Source organism: Microtus oregoni, unplaced genomic scaffold (assembly GCF_018167655.1).
Source record: "Microtus oregoni isolate MIOR12 unplaced genomic scaffold, Mior012 000024F_ref0000369, whole genome shotgun sequence".
NCBI lineage: Eukaryota > Metazoa > Chordata > Mammalia > Rodentia > Cricetidae > Microtus > Microtus oregoni.
Window position 1 is genome coordinate 29,248,067 of NW_024543083.1, and position 10,699 is coordinate 29,258,765.

The following is a 10,699-nucleotide window of genomic DNA, read 5'->3' on the forward strand; positions in this document are numbered from 1 at the left end:
TATCTCTGGAAAAAGGATGAAGTGACGAAATGAGATAACCTCGAATTGTTATCACTGGGGCATGTTGGGAACTTAAATCCATTTTCTACAAACTTCATAGAATCCTGATTATAATACCTCCTAATTTATTGGAACGTAAGAATAGAATAAAGGGATAACTTTCAATATCACTGAGGCTAAATAACATTCACTTTGTCGCTGAATATTATTATTATTTTTTTAGAAACATTTTAATAGTTTAGAAGTATGACCACTTTCCTGGCACCTCGCAGATTCGTTAACAACTCAAGATAGAATGTTACTTGCTCAAGTCAGAATCTGGTCCCAATTAAATGGTGACAGCTTTGCCAATAACAAGTACATGCTCTTCCATGCCTAAGAAGGGAGACTGCCACAGCCGGCAGGTCCCAAAGACACACGGACGTCACTGCATATTATTATATTTATACTTAACTGGCATTTTATCAAGGACATGTGAGACTATTGATTTATTGAGTTATTGATTTATAATTTTTGCAATAATTTTGGTTTTATATGAGTCAAGATTACCTCTTGTTTAGTGAGTTTATTTAGCCCTGGCTGACTTGGAACTCTCTCTGTAGACCAGGCTTATCATAAACTCAGAGATCTGCATAACTTCATCTCTCAAGTGCTGGAATAAACATGTGTGCATTCACCATCCATATTGCATATGTGTTATTAGTTAACATTGATATCAAATATGGATGTAAAATGTTTTTCAAAGAAATTTTTGATTGCTAATTCCTCTAACAAATATATAGGAAATTAGACTTGAAATTTTCTTAATCCATTTAGATAAGATTTATTTCCTATTAGCCTCTGTAAATTGTCAAATTTGCTATGATAATTATATTTACTAGGATAATTTTATATACTAATATTTTATTCTGCTGGGATAATTTTATTCTTGGTTTTTTCTTTCACTTTAATATATGTAATACTGTCTAGTATTTTTCCAGTGACTTCAATTACTTATTTAGTCTGACTAATGTTTCCCCCAATATTTTTATATTTCAGAATAACAAAGCCTAAACCTGTCTTATGATGTCTACCTTTTAAAAACCATACTACTTTATATTTGTCTCAAATATTGTTCTACTCAAGAAGTTTTTGTGACTTGTTTCTATTTCCTATAATTCTGAACTGTTTTAGTATAAAGTTCTAGACTAACATCATTTAATTCTGCAATATTTGTTTTATTTTGGTATTTTTATTCTTATTGTTTTACTTTTTTTGTCTGTTTGTTCCTTTGATTTTTTCCATTCCCTGAGGATTTTATACTTTAGTTTTGATAGAAATATTGAAAACTTGGAACATGCAGTCAGGTGGGTAGGATGTAAAAGGTGCTAAGAGAAAGGTAAGAATATAATCAATATATGTTATATAAAACCTTAATATGCCTTTAAAAATACTATTACTTCATTGTGTGCACATGAGTGAGCATATTGTATATTTGTGTGTGTGTGTGTGTGTGTGTGTGTGTGTGTGCGCGCGCGCAAGCACACATGCATTTTGTGGGTGTAGCAAATGCATGTAGGAACCTCAGAGACCAGAATCAGATTTCAATTCTGCTTCAACAGAAGATACAGGGTGTTGTCAGCTGCCATTTAGTCGCTAAGAACTAAGCCTTCATACATTTGAAATTGTCGAAGACATAGCTTAATTTCAAAAACAGTATAGTAGAATGAAAGAAACTTTGTCCTATTTCCAACAAAAAGAAAACAGACATATCAAGATTTTCTCTGGCCGGGCAGTAGTGGTGCATGCCTTTAATCCCTGCACTTGGGAGGCAGAGGCAGGCGGATCTCTCTGAGTTCAAGACCAGCCTGGTCTACAAGAGCTAGTTCCAGGACAGGCTCAAAAACCACAGAGAAACCCTGTCACGAAAAACCAAAAAAAAAAAAAAAAAAGATTTTGTCTGATAATAACAACAAGGTAAGGGAAAAACAGATAAATATTAAACCATACCATTATTTTGGATTCTGTAAGAATTCATTTCAGTCCCAATGACTGAATATTTTCTCCACTTTCTTCTCTTAGATGAACACCTGCTATCATATTAGAAACAAAGTCAGACAGACTGAAGACATGGGTCAGTACTTAGGCATGCTAGCTTCTCTTGCATGGGTCACAAATTCAGTTTCCAACCCTCTCATGACAACCCACTACTGTTCATGATTGCAGTTACAGGGTATCTGAGCCCTCCTCTGACCTCTGTAGTTAGCAGGCATGCACAGGGAATACAGATCTACATGTAAGCAAGCCACTCATATACATAAAATAAAAATTAAAAAGAAAAGAAACAAACAAAAAATAACACAGAGGGAGGAAAGACTAAGAGAAGACTGAGGTGAAGAGGAGAATGTGAAAGTGAGAAAAGGAGGAATAGAAGTAGCTATGATTTTACAACATTTTTTGCATGATTAAGTTTGTAAGAAAAATTTTATACCTGTATGTATTTTTTATCATTTATCTAACCATTCTGTACCCATATACTCTACAATTTGTTCTATGGCATAAGAATTAAAAAATGTTTTACAACTTTGACAAAGAAATTCTACTACATTAAAGCAGTTTAATCAAGGTTTGACATCTTTGTTTTATATTATCAGAAAATCTTAGCAAATAAAAGCATAGTCAATCCAATTGTACTCTATATTGGTTGTTTGAGAAGCGTCTCTAGCATCATTTGCACATTAATGTTTAATTCCATTCTGAATTAAAATCAGCTTCCATGTGTGCATGCATTCCTGTGTGTGTGTGTGTGTGTGTACTTTTCATTTGTTGAATTCAAGGTGAAAACTATCTTGAAAAATATTAGATCAATGAATTTCTATGAAAGATGAAACCTTGATAGCTAAATAATTAAAGCTTTAGTTTTCTCACCTAAAGAACTCTATACTCAAAGCTAGAGTTCATACAAAATAACTGTAAGTTAGTGAAAAAATGTGCATCAAAGTGCAGATGTAACTTAAGTTTAATGCTTTTCTTTTTGTTGCAAATAATTGGAAAAAAATGTAGTAGATAGAACTCTAGTATGTGCTGTCATTGTTCTGTTAAAATCATAATTAAACATGAATAAAACAAAGAAAGCCAATATTAAACTTAATCTTTTTTCTAAGAATGGCACTAGCCACTCTTTTAGAACTTTTTTCAGAAAATGTAATTACACATATTTCCCAACATTTAAGAAAAGGATAAGAGTTAAATTATTGAGAAAAGAAGTCCAATTATTCCCATTCTTATTTATGTTTCCGTTTCCACTGATAGTTATCAACTCATATATTATTGTCAGACTTTGAGTGTTAATTAAACTTTGCAAATAAATTAAGTAGGTGAGAGAAGGTAATGCCTTTTATATAAATTATTACAGAATTTCTTCCTGAGAATGTTTTATTACTACTATCATCATTTTTATATTAACAAGTTGCTCACAATCCTTATTAATTGTCTTTTCTTACTCTGTGCTGTTATATTACAGATTATATGATATTCCTCATGTTAGAAAAATGAATTCATAAGCTATAATTTTTTGTTGTAGGGTGAGTCCTAGAAAACTTCTAAAAAATTGCTTTGCTTTTCATGTGTTCCATTTAGAACCAGTACACTAATGATGTTTCTCATTTCTTCAGGTAAAAATTAACAGTATCCATGGCTTCCTTGGAAACCCAAACTATCAGATACCTGCACAAATTATAATTGTATTAACTTTTAACATATATATTGAAACTATATTTGGCCTTTGATTTACTTTCTTTGGATCGTATAATATTCCTAAACAGCATGTTTTACTTCTGTCCTGGATTTTGTTTGCATGTTATATTCTCCTCCTTCTGCATTCTGAGTGGAAGTTTATAAACCAATGATCTGATCTTTTGCTTTTTCAATTTTTATTTCTTTTTACTTCATTTTGATTTGCAAGAGGATATCAGGATGCAGTCCAGGCTGTCATGGAATCAATATCTTCTAACAATCACTAAGAATTCAAGCACATGCCACATATACAGCATTAGTTCAGTGTTCAAGATAAAATTGTAGAATGAACCTATCTACTACAAAAATTATTTCCCATTACATTCTAAAGCAAATTTGTGCACCATTATGACTGTGCATAAAGTTATTACTGACATTATATCATTAATATATTATAATCCAAAACTGTCCAAGAAGAAGATATATTAAATAATTGAAAATGTAAGGCAATTGAATGTTTGATAAGTGACTGTGATATTATATTTATCTAATGTTTATATGGAAATATTAGTTGTTTTTCTGTGGCTGTGATCGAGTATTATAGCCAAAAACAAAAGAGAAAGTAAATTACTTTGGCTTACACTTCCAGAAAGCACAAAATCTGCCATGGCGGAAAAGGCATGGGGGCAGTCCGATGGAGCTAGCCTTGATGTCCGGAAGCAATCTGATCACATTTTACCCACACGTAGCAATCAGACAGAGAGAATACAATGTTCAGGAAGGCCCTCAAGTCTCCATGCCATCTCTCAGTGACACTCTTCCTCCAGGAGGATCCCACAGCTTTCTGAAACCAGGGGCCAAGTGAGAAAGTAAACAAGCTTAGGAGACATAATTTTTTTTTAAATTCAAACCATAATAATTATGTAAGTACAGGCCAACTGTCATTTTAGCTGTTGGGTATTTCATATTCCATATAAGATACAGACAAATATGCATTATGTGAGAATTTATCTCAACGACAAGGGAAAAAAATAATAAGGTGAAATGCAATCGAGTTATGTCAATATAAACTGCTAGGAAATAAGTGTTTTAAAGTGGAATGTGTTCATATTAGATGGATTTTAAACATTAAAAACATTATGGTAACATGCATTTAGGAACAACAATGACTATGAATTCACACATGAATTTTCACATATGAAATTACTTTCTGATTTAGTTCATACAAAATCAGACATATAAAATAAACCACAATGTTGCTTAAAGATAGAAAACTTTATTTTAAGATAAAAATACAAGTCTGATGAATACTGTCTAAGTATATGTGCACATTTTTCTAATAATCAATGATTCACAGGATGAAGAATATGCATTTTATATACTTTGATATTCCTAGTAAAGATAATTATGTGTAGCAATGATAACAAAATAAAAGCTTTCATTTCTAAAATAAAGTCATATTCTTACATACTATTGTTACAGAAATACTACTTTTTTTGCTGACATGTTGGAACAAGGAGTAGAATCACTCAGGGAATTTTGCAATGGTCTTTGTATAAGAGAGTACTGAGTTTGTTAGAGTACAAAGAGTTTATAATTTATTTTCCTTTGTCTTCCTCTGTGTTTATCATGGATACACTTAATGAAAAATAAGTATGCTAGTGGTACTTATTTCATTAATAAATAGAACCCAATGGACTACAAATATGCCACCTCTGTGTATGCTTTTAATATAGTAGATATTCGTGCTATAGTGAAATATAGTTACTGTTTGTTTAAAAATAAAAGATTCTTTAAAAATTCAAATTTAAAGCCAATTAATGCTTACACATAAAGCACAGAACTTTGCAGATAAAATGTCCTTGCATTTACTTATGGGTTGTGTGAGAAATATGAGAAGATGAAATATTTTTCTTTCCTATTTATTTAAATAGTCTATAGCTATAGTTGATGATAGCTACTTCAGCCAGAGACTGACATTTTACTAATGTAAGATTTATTTATTTTAATAACAATTTTGAGTTCTCACTCTCTTACTAATGTGAGAAGAAAAGAACTTTAATGTGTGCAGTTCTCATTCAGAGACAATCCCACTCCAGTTCATGCTTCACACTTATTTCATACTATTGGAGGACAAAACAACTTTAGCCATACCACATGGAGAAATCAAGCAGTATTGACTGTATTCTTCATCATTAGTGTTCTCTGATGATTTTTAGCCAGTTTTGTCTGTCTTTGCTCAACTTTTCTGAGAGTATTTCTCATCAGTCCTTGTGGTTTATACACATACTTAGGGAATGAGATCAAGTGCATCTTGTCAGATTCAAGGGATTTCCTAAAGGTATTTTGAGTGATTTACTCCCTGAGCCAAATGAATTTACTTGCAAGTGGAATGTTTCACCTTGCAGTAAACAGCCTTTCTCTTGAGGACCTTCCCATTGAAATTGATTTAATTGAGCAGAAACTGCTCCAAAGAAGTTACTATCCAGAAAGGAGAGGAAACCATTACATTTGTCTTCCTTGGTCTGAATTACTTCAGTCTGGATGATTGTTTTCGGATCATAAATACACTTGTAAATTTCATAATTTCGTATTTCTTTACTGAATAATATTGTATTGCATAAATATACCATATTTTTATTAACCACTCATCTTTTAGATGCTGAACAAATAGAACATCATAAATATTCCAGACTATTAGAATAAAATAGCAGTGTGAAAAGATGAGCAGTTCTATTTGCAGTAGGATATTCAGTCCTTTGGTCATGTGCCCAAAAGTGATATAGATCATGTAGAAGATATATTTTCAGGCTTTTGAGGAACCTCCATGTTGATTTTCATCATAGTTGCTCCATTTTACTGTTACACAATCAGTGAACAGGGCGGACATGAAAAATCCACTAGGGAACTAAGTCAAGGAAGCCAGTACCCCAGATGGCAACAACATCTAGGCTTCCTCTGGCCATGTCCATCAACCACACTGGCTCATGAGCAAACCAGCCATGCTACTTTGAGTAAGAGATATATATCAAGAGAAGGAGGAGTTAAGGAAAGGTCATGTAGCCACTGAGACACTGGAATCTACAGCCTGTAATGATACATAGATTAATAAAAATGGCTTAATTTAATATGTAAGAACTAGCTAAAACTATGCCTGAGTCATTGGATAAAAAGTAATGTAGTATATAGTTTATAAGTGATTATTCAGGTCTGGGCATCTGGGAATGAAAGAATCAACATGGGCCAACTACATCCACATAAAACCTGAGCGAGCTTGGGGAGGAATTCTATACACAAAAGAAAAAATAAAACTTAAGCATGGCTTCTTGGTTGTAGCATTTTCTTGAATGGGTTCTGTTTGCTAAAGAGCTACAATTCCTTTAAGAGAAAGCTTCCTGACTCAGCATTAGGAGCAAAAACTACACAGCTCCTTTAAGAGTCAGATTCCAATTTTGTGTTGGTCCTATTACAGAGCTCTTAAATGGGTCTGTGAGCAGCCTGTTACAAATCGATTAATGGCAATATACAGGCATTGTGGCCCTGGAGCTGGGGAAGTGGTAAACATGCCTCTGCCATGTTGAACTGGGCAGAGCAAACAGACAGGGACACGGAATTGGTCCTACCCATGCCACTTACAGTTTTTTTTAAAAAGGGAGGTACTTCTTCTCAGAAAATGATTACACATACACGATGAAGACAGATTCAGACATAAAAGATCCCTAAATTAGTCACAGTGTATTTTAAAAAAAAATGTACTCAAGATTGAGAAAGAGAGAAGAAAAGAGTAGTAAAGAGACAGCAAAAGTAATATAAAAGAGTACAGACAGTCATAGATTAAAGGAGTAAAAAAATAAGCCATGTAAAGTTGGCAAACACATAGAGAATCTGGATTATGTATATTATTATGTTTTCTTTGAATGTTTTGACTACAAAGAGACATTTCCTTGTTCAGGTTGCTAAGTTAAACTAACATATATATATATATATATATATATGTGTGTGTGTGTGTGTGTGTGTGTGTGTGTGTGTGTAAGGTATCTTGACTTCAAAGTTTGAATCTAAGGATATGTTTCTTTGGAAAAAGGAGTCTGCTTTTGTTTCTAAGAAGATGAGAACCTGTAAATTCCTTCCAGGCTAATGTAGGTGTATGGAACAAGACTCCTTGAAAGGTCTACATGAAGGCTGAAAATGTCCAACAAACAGCAGGAAGCAGTTTGGAGAAAGCTACACCCAAATTTCCCAAATTGTTGCTTATAAATGTTAGTTTCCATTTAAAGGGTATTGATTATAAATAGTTAATTATCATAGTAAATATCTTAAAAGAAATTAATAGAGATATGAAACAAAAATGAATACATTGGTGTGAACTTTGATTTATTGATACAAATTTTGCACATTTCTACTCTTTAAGGTATTATGTTTATGCAGCTCATTTAAAAATATAATGTATAATTAAGAAATATAAATTAATAGATAGTCATCTGTAACAGTCAAACTGTATTCTTGTTAGGTTTTCAAGACATACATAGATTATATTTTAGTTAGATAAATAATCTTCAACACTTCAAAGACCAATGGAATATGCCACTTAAAAGGTTTTAAAAACTTAGACTTTTTTCAACAGCAAGGCATGTCTACTTCTGGCACCACAAATTATTTCAGAGAGGTTGATGGGCATTGAAGAAACTCATTATGGAATTTGCCTTCTGTGTGACAAGGCTAGCTATTTTTGCAAGAAACTTTTCTTGCCTGGACTCTTTGATGTTATGCTGTACAAACTGGACATACAGGACTCACAGGAAAGTGATTGTTGAACTGTCCCATAGACATGATGGTCCTTTAGTGTTCCTGCCTCACAGAAGAAACTGTCAGACATTCTGCAGGACACAGAAGAAAGTAACTAATAAACTGCAAATATAACTGAAACAGTCTTTCAAATTTCCTGCCTCATAGAAATTTCTGCCATATAGTATGGGCATGTAGGCTATAAATGGATACCCCAATGTTAGAGAAGAACTTTGGGTGTCTGTCCAGGCAGCGAGATGTCTGTGTCAATTCTAGAGTTTTAAAAGTTTCTTACAATGAACTTTATGTTAATTTAGGTAATATTATATCCTTTCTGGGTTTTTGTGGAGTTGAAGACAGATAGTTAAAGTTTTCCTTAATTATGAAATATAAATTAGATATAAAATCTTAGACTCACAAAGATAGGATAGATTAAAGAGTATTTTCCTTATATTGCCAAATGTAAATGAACTAAATATTGTAACTCTAATTCTTGTTTGTTAACTGTTTCGTATATATAATTTTACTATGTGAAAGTTAAAACCTTCCTTTTTATTTAGACAGAAAAAGGGGAGAGGATGTGTGTATATGTGTCCTTCTGTATATGTGTCGCTTTTATTGGCTAATAAATAAAACTGCTTTGGCCTATAGCAGGGCAGAACATAGCCAATTTGGAACAGATATATAGAGAATGTAGGCAGAGTCAAGGAGATACAATGTAGTTTCCAAAGGGGATAGAAGCCAGAATCTTACCCGTAGGCAATAACCTTGTAGTGATACACAGATTAATAGAAATGGGTTAATTCAAGATGTAAGAGCTTGCTAAAATAATGCCTAAGTCATTGGCCAAACAGTGTTATAATATATGTAATTTCTTTGTGATTATTTGGGTCTTGGCAGCTGGGGAAAAATGAACAGTCTCTGTTTACAGTTCTTGATCCACTTGGAGTTGAGTTTGTGCAGAGCCATACATAAGAATCAAGCTTATTTTTGCACATTTAACTATCCAATTTTACCAGCACCATTTGTTGAAGATGTTTGGTTTTGTCCTTTAAAGTGTTTGCTGTTTGTTAAAAAACAGGTGGTTGTAGTAGCATGGTCTTATATAATGCAATCTCAAATCCATTCTACTGCTTGAAGTCTCTTATGATGCCAGTGTCATGATATTTTTATTTTTATAAGTCTATAGTACAACTTGAAATCAGGACAGGAACTATTAAGCCAAGATTTTGTAGGCACAGTAGAAACAGAAGTAGGAGAATAAGGCTGCTTTACCAGGAGCAGAGTTCCTCTGATTGGAACAATGGAAGACTCCAGTCTGCATCTGGGAGTTGGGAATTTTCTATGATGGAAATAAGTTGAGATGGAAGATTCCATTGCAAGTCTATTCCTCTGCAGTCTCAAAGTGGTAGATTCCTGTGGGGTTTGGGAGGTTGATCTCATTAGAAGCTTTCAGTGATATTATCAGTCAACTTTTCTGTCTAGAGTCTTATTCCACCTGGGGTTTTTATGTTATTGACTCTTTAGTAATACCTCAGGCCGATTCCCCACTTCTACCCCTGCCAGGATTTGTTTTCACTATCCTGTGTCATTTTATTTCCTCATGGCATTTTAAATTATTTATCAATTTTTGTAAAGAACTGAATTGGAATTTTGATGAGGATTATGTTAAATTATGTAAATTGCTTTGGGTATGATGACTATTATCCCATTACTAATCCCATCAATCCATAAGCATAAGAGGTTTTTTCCACTTCTGTATCTTGTTCAGTTTAATTTTTTTCGATGACTTAATGTATTCATTGTAAAACTCTGTTCGTTGATTACAGTTATTTCTTTATTTAGGCAGTTGTTAATGTTATAGTTTCTCTAGTATTATTTCTTGATTTGTTTTTTTTTTGTTTCTAGAAAGTCTTCTAAATTATTTTTAGAGTCTATGATTATTAATGAAAAGACACACAACTGGCTATTTCTATTCCATTCCAAGTCTATTCTCTTGAAGTCTCAAAGTGGTAGATCCCTGTAGGGTTTGGGATGTTGATCTCATTAGAAGCTTCCAGTGATATTATCAGCCAACTTTCCTGTCAAGAATCTTAGTTCACCTGAGGCTTATCCCTAAATGGGACATCTCTGTCAAACACACCCCACAAAACTTAGGGATCACCATAAAGGAAAGACAGTAACAGCTGTAAGACTGAGT

The 10,699-nt window shown here is 33.1% G+C and overlaps 1 non-coding gene across 1 annotated transcript; it reads right to left on the reverse strand.

The window, feature by feature from the left end:
- Window positions 1-293: 293 nt before the first annotated feature.
- Window positions 294-423, reverse strand: LOC121462458. Its single transcript, XR_005976320.1, has one exon. It is a non-coding gene; the product is annotated as a small nucleolar RNA SNORA24 (small nucleolar RNA).
- Between the last annotated feature and the right edge of the window lie 10,276 nt (window positions 424-10,699).